At 37.5% G+C, this 13,435-nt stretch overlaps 1 pseudogene; it reads right to left on the bottom strand.

The window, feature by feature from the left end:
* Positions 1-6,445: 6,445 nt before the first annotated feature.
* LOC117704066 (olfactory receptor 1J21-like) lies at positions 6,446-7,605 on the bottom strand (annotated as a pseudogene).
* Positions 7,606-13,435: the final 5,830 nt, after the last annotated feature.

The raw sequence follows: 13,435 nt of genomic DNA, 5'->3' as shown, positions 1-13,435 counted from the left end.
AATCAAAAGAGATTCGGGAAGGATACTTCAACAACAACAAAATAACAGAAAGCCTACAAAATCAGGAAAATGGAACAACTCTTTACTCAATGATCACTTGGTCAAGGAAGAAATAATAAAATTAAAATCTTCCTAGTATTCAATGAAAACAAAGTACAACATACCAAAGCTTATGGGACACAGTGAAAGCAGTTCTAGAGGAAAGTTCATAGCAAAAATTGCCTTTATAAAGAAATTGGAGTAATGTCATACTAAGAGATTTTAAAACACACCTAAAAACTCCAGAATAAAAAGAAGAAAACACACTCAAGAAATAATCAAACTCAGGGATGAAATCAATAAATGAGAAACAAAGAATAATACAAAGAATAAAGGAAACCAAGAACTGTTTTTTTTTTTTTTAAAAATCAACAAAATTTCCCCTTAGCCAAACTAACTAAAAGGGAAAGCAACGGTATTTAAATGAATGAAATCATAAATGCAAAGGGGGCCATAACAGCAGACATTGAGGAAGTCCAAGGAATCATTAGGTCTTACTTCAAAAGCCTGCAATCCACAAAATTGAAAAATCTAAATAAAATACGTGATTTTCTTATGAAAATGGAATTCCAATTAAAAAATTAGATACAGAGCTAAACAGAATTCTCAGCAGAGGAATTGCTAATGGCTAAGAAGGATTTTGAAAAATGTTCAAAATCCTTAGTCATCAAAAAGATATGCAAACCAAAACAAATCTGAGATTCCGTCTTATAGTACTCAGAATGTCTGAATAAATAGAAAATCTAAATAAAATGGGTGATTTTCTTATGAAAATGAAATTCCAATTAAAAACATGGCTACAGAGCTAAATAGAATTCTCAACAGGGGAATTGCTGATGGCTGAGAAAGACTTTGAAATATGTTCAATGTCCTTAGTCATCAGAGAAATGCAAATCAAAATGACTCTGAGATTCTATCTTAAATGACTCAGAAGATCAAGAACTCAAATGAAAGTACATGCTAGCAAAGATGTGGAGGAAGGAGAACACTCCTCTTCTGGTGGGTGTGCAAATGTGTACAATCTCTCTGGAAATGTATTTGTCAGTTTCTCAGAAAATTGGGAATAGTTTTAAGACCCAGCTATATCACCCTGGGCATATACCCAAAATATGACCCATTCCACCACAAGAGCTATTGCTCCATTATGTTCATAGTAGTTTTTTTCATAATATTCAGAACCTGGAAACAATCTAGATATTCCTCAACTGAAGAACAGACAAGAAAATGTGGCATATTTATACAATGAAATACTACCTATTAAAAACAAGAACATCATGAAATTTGTGGGCAAATGGATAGAACTAGAAAATATTGTCCTGAGTGAAGTAACCCTAATCCAGAAAGATATGAATGGTATGCACTCACTTATCAGTAGATACTAACCTTAAAGTACAGGATAACCATGCTACCATTCAGAGAAACAAAGAAGTTAAGTAATGAGGAATGCCCAAGGTAGAATGCATGAGTCTCACTCAGAAGAGGAAATAACATAGACATTGGAAGTGGATGGAGAGAAAGAAATGTTTGGGAAAGGAGATAGGAAGGGGAAGAGGAGTGGGAGTAGTAGGAGTGGGGTGAGAAGGCTGGGAGACAAGGGAAATCAGTGGGAACACATCTCTGAGACAAGCTGGGGACTTAGGATGGGGGAAGCTCTGTGGAGAATATGGGCCTGACCCTTGCTGAGACCCCTAGCAGCTGAGAATATAGAGCCTGTATAGTCATCTCCTGTCACCAGGTAGGACTTCCAGTTGAGGGAGGGGAACATCAACCCTGCCCCAAAACCTTTGACCTCAAATTTGCCCTGCCAACAAAATATGTAGAGTTAAAGATGGAGTAGAGTTTGAGGGAGTAAACAACCAATGACTGGCCCAACTTGAGACCTACCCCATGAGACAGAACTAACCACTGACATTACTAATTAATTATATCTTCTATGTTTGTAGATGTGAGGCCAGCATATTGTGAGAGAACTGAGAAAAAAGACAACAGCATTACCAAAGGCCATGGTCATGTATGTCATAAAAATAGATTCTGTAGCAAGAAGGGTTGTAATAGGGGGTTGCTTAAGGCCAGTTGTATTCTCACTATGGCTTTCATTACATGGTAATTCAGTTATCTGGAATAACTTTCTCCAAAGAAGCATATAATTTGATCCTAGTTATGGAAGAGATCAGTGTTTCCTTGAAATTTTGACAATAGCCAGACATGGTTGCACAATCCTGCAATCCCAGTACTTGGGAGACTAAGGCAGAAGGATTATCCCAAGTCAGCCTTAGCTACATAGTAAGAAGCAGTTTTCCATGGTTATACAGCATGGCCCTAATTCTAAAAATATAAAATAAACAAAATACTTATCAGGAAATAACATCCACTTCTTACCAGGTCATGACACTTAGATAATGGTCAACTGTTAGAAGATATTGCAGGTGAATCCTGAGGCCATCTGACATCATGCCATGTGGGGTGAGAGCCAGTCATTTCTAACACTGATAAAATTGGAATTTTCAGAGAGTTTTACTCACAGGCTTTGTACTAAGAAGAAATAAACATGGGCTAAAATGTTTTCCTTTATTAATCAGCAGGCAGGGAAATTTAAAGTAAAATCATAATAAGATACAATTTGTGGTTCATTTCACTTGCAAATACTTAAGTTCTTTAATTATCAAGCGCTGTGTTACAGATACAATAATACACATGAGCATATATTGAGAAGCTAAAATTAGCATGTGAATATCTCATCAAAATTCTTAAACTGTGTTTTTAGTAAAGTTTTGGACTAATTGAAAATGTTGGGCAGAAAGTGTGCATACATACCTTTCTTTCCACCCCTGGCCATCATTCTAAGTTTAGTTAGTTTTAATCACTCAAGTCTAGGGATTGTTACATGAATATACTACTCAATTATGGTGCTTAAAGTGTGGTCACTAGTAAAAAATATAAATGTACTAATAGTGGGACAATCTAATATCCATAAACGCATGTGCTATGTGTATTATATTCTTTCTAAGTTATTTTCCATAAAGATAAAAGTAAAAGTTTTGGTAAGATGAGTAATTGGGGCAATTTTGAAAATATTCATAAACTGAGATTTAACTTCATACATACAATGGTTTGAATTGCACTCCTACCACATATTGTTAGTGTAGCAGGATGGGGCTGGTTAGAAACCTCTGAGTTTTTTTTGAATATTATATTTACATTTCAGATGCCATCCCCTTTCCCCAATTCCCCTCCCTAGAAAACCCCTATCCCATGCCACCTTCTCTTTTTTGCTTTTATACAATTTTTTAAAAATGTTAATCAAAGGCTTTATAAGTTTGGTAATGCTCAATCAGAAGTGTAACCCAATACCCAACCTAGATATATCAACTATCTTTGACTGGTGGAGACACATAAATATCTGCCTCTCTCTCTCTCTCTCTCTCTCTCTCTCTCTCTCTCTCTCTCTCTCTCTCTCTCTCTCTCATCACCTAGCTTCTCCTCTCCTTCTTCTTCTCCTCTTCTTACTCCTACTCTTCCTCTTGTCTTAGCTCCTCCTACATATCACCCTTCCTGTTAAAATAAAACTTCTCTCAAAATGCAATTAGAGCATAATTATGCCAATTTGTACCAGTAAGGTGTAAGATAGACCTAATACCCAGTCCATCATTTTGTTGACTAACCAGAACCTCTGTCATCTATCCTAACTAAAACACTTAGTTCTGAACCTGGCTTTTTTCTTGGCTTTAGAATGAATGTCAGCTGAAAACCATCCACTCAAATCTTTTCTCTCAAAGTAAATAGCCAGGATTGGCTATGAGTCTATATGTTTTCAACCCTGTCAGAAATCCAGAATGCCTGAGTTAACTGAAATTATGGAAAACACTAAGTATAGCTTCTAAAACTTAGCCAATTTATAGAGACCCCTGAACATCTAAACAGTCCCTATACTACAAAAAATTGGAGCATCTGATCTTCAGCCTTCTGGCCCAGGATCATCTGACAGACATTAGTGATGCAGAATTATTAAGGGCTGATTACTCTGTCTAGGCAGATATAATCAGTCGAATATTCTGCAAGTGTGTCCTTTTTTGGACAGTAATTTGTCTGTAGATGGAAAGAGGCAATTCTTGCCTAGTGGCTGTCTCACCGCAACTGGAGTGACTACAAAGATGCTCAATTTCTTCTTAGAATCCAAGACAGGAAGCTGTCAGGAGCAGACAGGTCTCTAATCAAAATGAGTATTAATACAGAAATGTTTGTAACGTCAATTCTATGGACTTCTGACATTTTGAAAAGCAACTATACATGTAAGGTAACCTGGACTGTTATCTGTTAATTCCTCTCAGCTATTTCTAAATAAAATATGGAAAACACCCTAACAATAAACTCAAAGCCCTGAATTTGCCATAGTCCCTTAACTCGCAGGCTAACCATCCCAAATAAGTTAAAAAAGTTAAAGAAGGATTGGGTCTAAGCCTTGTATTCCTAAATGTGTTATACAGGCGCAATGCCTATGAGAGTAACAATATTCATCTCACTTTTATATCAATAAGAAGCTCGTACCAATGGAAACCTTAAATTTGAAATCAAAGTAAATTTTGTACCATTTAAGAAATTATAACTTCATCTTGATAACAATTATACAGATTTCTACCATTAGGTTATGGCTATGAAATAAATCCTAGTTAATCCTTCCTGTTCCAACAGAACCACTACTTTTCACCTAGAAAAACAGCCCAATATTAACCACCTTAGTTCCCAAGCCCAGGGCATAGGGGTGCTGACTCCTCATTAACTTCTTCAAGCTGATTACGGGCGATGAGATATTAGAAGAGGGGTTAGGGGAAGAGTAGATTGATAAGCCTCTGATGCTGTGTCTTCACTGCATCCAGATGGAATTCCAGGACATCAGAGGTTTAGGCAGGTCTGCTCAGCTTGCCTGATGTGTAGATACACCGAGGTTGTGTATTCTGCAATATACAATTCTCAAAACAAATTTTAGTATCAAGATAATTTTTTAAGAGGGCTGACATTTTATTAAAGATGTTGGTTCTAACAACTTTTCCTTTTTTTCTTCTTTTTTATTGGATATTATATTTACATTTCAAATTTTATCCCCTTACCCCATTCTCCCCACCACCCAGGAACCCCCTATTCCATCCCCCCTCCTCCTGCTTCTATGAAGAAACCTCTCAGTTTTAATGTCTTGTACTATAGACACTTCTAGAACTAGATAAAATAATAGAGATGGGAAGTCTGTCATTGAACTTTCTAACAGCAATGAATTTAAAAACTTTTTCTTCCACAGAGAGATTTTCTAAAAAATTTGAGACATTTTTCTCCTTTTTTGATGAAAAAAAAGCAACTACATTATAGTGCCTAAGCATAGAAATAAATTTACTTTACTGCCTAATAAAATATAGTTGGACTAAACCACACCCAAGTCCTGCTTAAATTTTTTTCCAGGTTGTCTAGGCTCTTGCATCCTGCACAGCCTTATTCAGTGTCACCACTTGGAACCTTATCTTGGCCTTTTTATCAACTCTTTTTTGACCAGGATAATTAAATTTGAGGAAGAGAAAGTTGTGCCTTTCCATAATCCTTAGACTATAGTGAAAGGATTTAGTATAGACATTACAAATATGCATGGAATAATGTTTTTTGTAATAAGCAAAAACAATTTGAACAACTTGGGAGCACATAAGGCATAGGAATAGGAAAATCTTGGTGAATGGATACTAGTCATGGAGGGAATATACTCCTTTGTTATACTGTTTAATAATGTGACAGAGAGTGATATCATACTATATATTTTAAGAGAAAGGGAAATTTTGGCTATTTTCATCTCAAAGTAATATTAAGTATTTGAGGAACTACACTTTCCCCAGTTTGAGAATCGCAAAGTGTGTGTACTTATGTAAACAACATGTGGAACCCTGCAAATGGATACTATTGTTTTATGTGTTAATAGAAATGAAAAATAAAATTAGAAAATAACAGAGGAATTAAAAAGCAAAAAAATGGGGCTAGAGAGATGGCTGAGTAGTTAAGAGCAATGGCTGTTCTTCCAGGGGACCCAAGTTGAATTTCCAGCACACAGATGGTGGCTCACAACCAATCAGTTCTAGGGGATCCAATGCATCTTCTGACCAGGCATGTATGTCCATACATACAGACAGGCATACAAAGCATTCATAAACATAACCTAAACTAAATAAATCTACAAAAACTAAACTTCCATCTCTAAGTTTATTATAAAAATAAATACAAACTCAAACTGTGAACCTCTCAGAGTACACTTTTTGTTATCTTGAGAAAAAAAATTTTGTTTTAAGATATTATAAACTCTTCAAGAAAAAAATGAACAAAAGTTGGGATCACATGAGGAGTTTTAAATGTCTATACAACATGAATACTAGGCAAAGGAAAAAATAATGTATTTGTATGTTTAGAAAAATTTCCTCAAAGACTTTAAAAACTGACAGCAATTATATAGGAAGAAAACTATTCTGGAAAACACAGACTCCAAAAATAAAACCTCATGAAAAAACACTTGCCACAGCAATTCAGATGGGGAAAGACACATGAATGTGTATGAGAGGCCTTATGTCAGTCAGTAAGAGAGATCACACCCATCACTGTGAACTTGCTCTTTTGGTGAGCATATTTCTCAGTGCTCCTTTTATATCTCGATTCCTCAGACTGTAGATAAAGGGATTCAACATGGGTGTGACCACTGTATACATCACAGCCACAATTACATCCTTGTTATTACTGTAATTAGGTGAAGGAAAAGAGTATAGCCCAATAATGGCTCCATAGTACAGAGAAACCACAGAGAGGTGAGAGCCACATGTGGACAAGGCTTTGCAGATTCCCTTGGTGGAGGGAGTTCTTAGGATGGTAGACCCAATGTAGCCATAAGAAACCAGAATACATATCAATGGCACAGTTATGATTACCACTCCTACAGTGAAGATAACCAGTTCATTGATGGTGGTGTCTGAGCTAGACAGCTTAAGCAGAGCAGAGAGGTCACAGAAGAAGTGGGGCAGAGTATTGTCCCTGCAGAAAGAGAGACGTGCAAGCAGAAGGGTATGTAAAATGGCACTGGTGAAGGACAAGACCCAGGACACAATTAACAGTAGGACACAGAGACTCTGACTCATGATGGTGGTATAGTGCAGAGGGTGGCAGATGGCCACATATCTGTCATAGGCCATGGAGGTCAGAAGAAAGCTGTCAAGATCTGCAAAAAATAGGAAAAAAATACACCTGGGAAATGCACCCAGCATATGAGATGGACTGACTGTGTGTCAGCATATTCATGAGCATCTTTGGAGCTGTGACTGATGAGAAAGAGATGTCAGTGAAGGCCAAGTGGCTGAGGAAGAAGTACATGGGGGTGTGGAGGTGAGAGTCCAGCCTGATAAGCAGGATGATGAGCAGGTTCCCCAGCACTGTGGTCAGGTACATGGCCAGGAACAGGGCAGAGTACATGCCATTCAGTTCTGGGTTGATAGGGAGCCCCAGAAGAATGAACTCAGATGTGATACTATGATTGTTCCTTCTGATACAGTTCATTTTTTCCTTTTCTGGAAATAAATGAAATAGAAATATGAAAAAAAGTGACTGTGGCTGTTACATAACACACTCCTTCCTCATCATTTTAAAACCAGTCTGTTCATTTTACCCAAGCTCAACAGCATCTGGCAATACTAGCAAGGTAGTGATCACCTGGTCAAGGCACATCAACCCCACGGCTTTTGGAGAAGTACTGTTTTGGGAGTCCATGATGGAAACCCGAGATTAGGTTATTAGGATGTAAAGGGAAGAGAATCACTACTGTCTGGAGACAGTGGAATTAGAGCACAATGAAGAACAGGCAGTTTGAGCCCATGTTCAGCCTGGAAAGGTATAAAGTTAAAGGATTACTGAGAAGCTAGATTATGAAAGTCCTTTTTAGTTTAGAACATTCTAATTCTAGTCTCAGAGAAGTAGAAAGTATTGGTGCACCCAAGAAAATGTTTAACAAAAGAAGTAACCACATTTCTAAATAACTTGCTGTCTGCTGATGTGGAGAGAAAATTGTAGAACAGTGTTGTCCATAAGAACCTATAGTTGCCTCAATAATTTAGACATAACTCGCCTGCTTATGGTTGGATTGTGGCAGCACAAAAAGTAAATAAAAGTAAATAAAATGGAAGGGATGTGTAGTAAATTTGGAAGAAAACCCCCCAACTTCTTCTGAGAAATAAAGTTAAGCAAAATGTAATATTTTCCACTCATTTCTCAGGAAGTAAGTATGACTCATTTTCAGTAAAACTGTTATATGTACATTTATTTTAATGGTATCATCTCAAAATTTAGAAGCCAGTTCAAGACAAATTCCCAACTGAGGTTACTGGCATACTATATTAAACACAGAAATTATAGTTAGTAACACACTGTGAATATACACCGAAACACACAGATACTTTGAGCATTACTCAACATATATTTCTATACCTGCTTCCATATGATCTCTTAGGTGATGTGAATAGATACCTCCAGCTAAAAATAAAATAATGGTAAAATTCTTCCATTTATTTCAAGATGACATGGTGGTTGTTAAAACAGATGGAATCTCTAAGGATGTCCATATCACACTTCAGTAGGCAAAAGAATTATAAACTAAAACTCAAGCAAGATATATATGTTAACATACTTTTGTTTAGAACTGCTGAAAAATTGGCATGAGTCATAAGCTTTTAAACTTCCAAGAGAACCCAAGGGGCAATGTGCCCATACTAAGCTACAATTAGAGAGAGTGAAATATAATTGCTTTATTCCTTGAGGACCCTTCTAAGAATGGAGCTACTTGTTGCAGCAGACATAAGGATAAACCCTTGGAGAATGCATGCTGTTAATGACAAAATAACCAGTAGGAACTGACAAAGATTTTTACTTTTCTGGGCCCCTTGAGGAAAATGTGATTTAGAGTTCATAATGAACCAAACTGAATGTTAAGAGTAATAAGCAAGATTTCTTGCTTCTGAACTCTATGACACTTTTTAGGAGTCTGTGTGTGTACATGTGTATGTGTGTGTATGTGTGTGTGTATGTGTGTGTTTACATATGTGTGTGAGTAGGTATACATGTGTATGAGTGGGTACACATGATATACACATATGTGTATGAGGGTCAGAGTTCAATGTAAGTGTGTCTTTATCCTCAGCTATTTTCCCACTTTCTTTTAAATTTATTTTTAAAAATTATTCACTTTACATTGCACTCACTGACTCTCCCAATCCTTTCTCCATCCCACAACCCTTTCTGTTCTGAACCTGTAGGTTTCCCCTGAGTATTTCACCCTGGCACTTCAAGTCTCTGTGAGGCTAGGCACTTCCTCTCACACTGATGCCAGACTAGGCAATCCAACTAGAAGAACATATCCCACATACAGGGTCTCTCATTGAAACTGGAGATCAGTGATTGGCTAGATTTTCTGCTAGCCCAAAAGATACTCTTTCCCCACCTTCCCCATTCTAAGATTATAGGCAAACCATGCCATGCTCAATAGTTTTAAAAACGGTATTAATTCTTTGATACTTTCATATATGGTACATTCAATTATCTCTCCATTTCATCCCAGATCCACATTTCTCATTATATACTCAAATAACTTGTGTCCTCAATTATTTTCATTCACTCTTTAATTTATTTATTTTACATCCAGATCCCAGGGTCCCCTCCCTCTTCTCCTCCCTTCCTTTCTTTCTTATATCCCCTTCCCTCATCTTCCCATGTCTTTCTTCTCAGACTAAGGGAGGCCTCTCATGTATATAAACTGCCATTGGCATGTCAAGATACACTAGGGCTAGGTGTATCTTCTATTGAGGTTAGACAAGGAAGACCAGTTAGGAGAAGGGGATCCAAAAACAGAAAACACAGTCAGAGACAGTTGAGACAGTTCCGGCTCTTGATGTTAGTTGCTCAACATGAAGACCAAGCTGCACATCTGTTCAATATGTGTAGAGGGCTTAGGTCTGTCCCATGCATGCTCTCTGGCTGGTGGTTCAGTTTCAGTTATCCCTTTTGGGCCCAGGTTACTTGATTTTTTTTATATTTTCTTGTGGTGTCCTTGACCTTTCTGGCTTCTCCAATACTTTATCCCCTTCTTCCACAAGATTCCCCAAGTTCTGCCTAATGTTTGGCTGTGGGTCTTTGCATCTTTTCTCATCAACTGATGGGTGATTCCTCTCAGATGATAGTTATGCTATGATCCTGTCTTTAAGTATAACATAATATTACTAATAGTGTCAGGGGTGGGCTCTCTCTTATGGCATGGATATCAAGGTGGACCAGTCATTGGTTGGCCATTCTCTCAATTTCTGTTCCATCTTCATCTACCCATACATTTTTCTATTTATTGATTTATTTATTGATTGACAGTTCAATTTTAGCCATGATTCTCCTCCCAGTACCCCCTCATGTATCCCTTCTCCCAACCCTCCTCCCTTTCTTCTCTGACAAGAGTAATGCCCCCTTAGGTACCAACCCATTTTGGTACATCAAGTCACTGCAGCACTAGGCACATCTCCCTAGTTAGTGGAACAGGATCCACAGGCAAGCAACAAAGTCAAGGACAGCCCTGGTCCTGTTGTTTGTGGACTCACATAAAGACCAAGATGCACATCTGCTACATATGTGTTTGTGTGTGTATGTGTGTATGCGTGTGCAGGGGTCTAAATCTAGCCCATTTAGTTGGTGATTCAGTCTCTGGGAGCCTCCAAGGGTCCAGATTAATTGACTTTGTTGCTCTTCTTGTAGAGTCCCTATCCCCTTGGGTCACTCAATACTTCCTCCAACTCTTTCACAAGACTCCCTGAACTCTATTTAATATTTGGCTTTGGGTCTCTGCATCTGTCTTTGTTAGTTGCTGGGTGAAGGCTTTAAAAGTACAGGTATTCTAGCTGACTGCAAGCATAACAGTATTATTTGTAGTGTCAGAGATTGGTTCTTACCCATGGGGTAGGTCTCAAGTTGTGCCAGCCATTGGAGTGCTTCATCTTTGTTCCTGTAGTTTTTGTAGGCAGGGCAAATTTTAGCTTGAAGATTTTATGGTTGGGTTGTGTTCCCTATCCTCCCATTGGAAATCTTGCCTGGTTATAGGAGGTGGCCATTTCAGGTTCTATAACTTCTATTTCTATGAGTCTTAAGTGGGTTCACCCTCATAGATTCCTGGGAGTTTCCATTGTTCTAGGTTTTTAGCTCATCCCAGAGATGATCCCAAACTTATTCCAGTTCTCTCTCCCTCAGTTCCTCCAACACTTGGTCCAGTCTATTACCCTCTGAATCCCCTCCTCCACTCAGTTTTCTCTCTCTCTCTCTCTCTCTCTCTCTCTCAACCTCTAATGTCTATTTTATTTCCCCTTCTCAGACTCAAGCATTTTTACTTGGTTCCTCCTTATTACTTGGCTTCTTTGGGTGTGTGAATTGTAGCATGCTTATATTGTACTTTATGACTATTATCCACTTATAAATGAGTATATATCGTATTTGCCTTTCTGTGTCTGGATTACCTCACTCAGGATTTATCTTTAATAGTTTTATCCATTTGCTGAAAATTTCATGATGTCTTTGTTTTTAATAGCTGAGTAATATTCCATTGTGTAAATGTACTACATTTTCTTTATCTATTCTTCAGCTGAGGGACATCTATATTATTTCCACTTTCTAGCTTTAATAACTAAAGCTTCTATGAATATAGTTGAACAAGTGTCCTTGTAGTATTGTTCAACATCAGTTGAGCATATGCCCAGGAGTTACTACTTTGTCTTGAGGTAGAACTAATTCTCATTTTTTTGAGAAAGTGCAGTTTTCCCTTTTCCTTGGGGGTTGTTGGCCAATGGGAACAGAGTCAAAGAACCAGGTTGTGACAACCTGTGAATAACAAATTACAGGAATCAGCTTCAACAAGGCAGCTCAATTTTCTTTCAGGGTAAGGAGAACATATAGGTAGAGGGCAACAGCTAGGTGCTGATAGGTGTTCATAGGTAAACACAGTATGCCTCATTTGCATTAGGCAGCACCTTCCTATTATCTGTGTGGAAGCACAATACCCCATTATCATATGAGCAGCATGGGGGATGCTCTTGCATGGAACTATATTGATAATCCCTGCAACAATGCCTAAAGACGTAACAAATAAGGTCAGGCAGAGAGTAGGAAGCCCCACTGGAGTAAAGAAGTCCTACATTTTATGCAGAACTCAGAGAGCTGTCCAGACATGATGGACTGCAACCTTCAGCAATAGGACCCTCCAACAAGAAATCATCAAATTATTTTTCAAAGTGGCTATACAAGTTTGCACTCTTACCAAAAGGAGGAGTGTTTACCTTGCTCCACATTTTCACCAGCATGAGCTGTCATTGGAGATTTTGATCTTATTCATTCTGACATGGGTGAAAGATGGAATCTCAGGGTAATTATGATTTGCATTTTCCTGATGACTAAGAAAATTAAACATTTCCTTAAATGCTTCCCAGAGATAAGAGAGTCCTCTGTCAGGATTTCTCTGTTTAGTTTTGTACCCCAGTTACTAACTGAATTGTTTGGCTTATTGATGTTTAATGTCTTGAGTTCTTTACGTATTTTAGATATCAGCTCTTTGATGCATGTAGGGTTGCTGAAGATCAGAAAAACAATGTAAATAGACCCATAACCCCCTAAGAGACAGAAGCAATCATTGAAAGTCTCCCAATCAAAAACAAAACAAACAAAAAAACCATAAAAAACAACCCTCCAAAAGAAAACAAACAAACAAAAAAGCTCAGGACCAGTTGGTTTTAGTGCAGAATTCTACCATATTTTCAAAGAAGAGCTAATATCATTAGCCCTCAAACTATTCCACAAAATAAAAACAGAAGGAACATTGCCAAACTTATTCTATGAGGCCACAGTCACTCTGATACCTAAACCTGACAAAGACTCAACAACAAAAGACAATTTCAATGTCTGCATTTTAAAAAACACATCAAGTTTCAGTGCTGCTTATATACTCTTAGATTTTTTTACTATTCACTGCCATGTGTTGAATCTGCCCTTGAAGAAAAAAAGAAATCTCTTCCTCTTTTAGAACCTGTCATTTCCCAGCAGTTCCAAATGAGACTTCATGTCCCTACCCACCCCTAAAGCAGAGATTTGGTATAGCTTAAGTTTACATAAGTCCTGTGCATATCTCAGTCACTGTCGATTTATATGTATTTTCCCTATTGTATTCATAAAGAACTAGAGACTATGGTTGACAGCAAACAAGTTAACTTTTATAGTTGTACTTATATGTATATATATATTTTATATAATATATATGTATATATATATGTATACACACACACACACACACACACACACACACACACACACACACACA

Source organism: Arvicanthis niloticus, chromosome 2, assembly GCF_011762505.2.
Source record: "Arvicanthis niloticus isolate mArvNil1 chromosome 2, mArvNil1.pat.X, whole genome shotgun sequence".
NCBI classification, from domain to species: domain Eukaryota; kingdom Metazoa; phylum Chordata; class Mammalia; order Rodentia; family Muridae; genus Arvicanthis; species Arvicanthis niloticus.
Note: the sequence above shows the minus strand (reverse complement) of the source record. Positions and strands in the feature narration are given on the sequence as shown.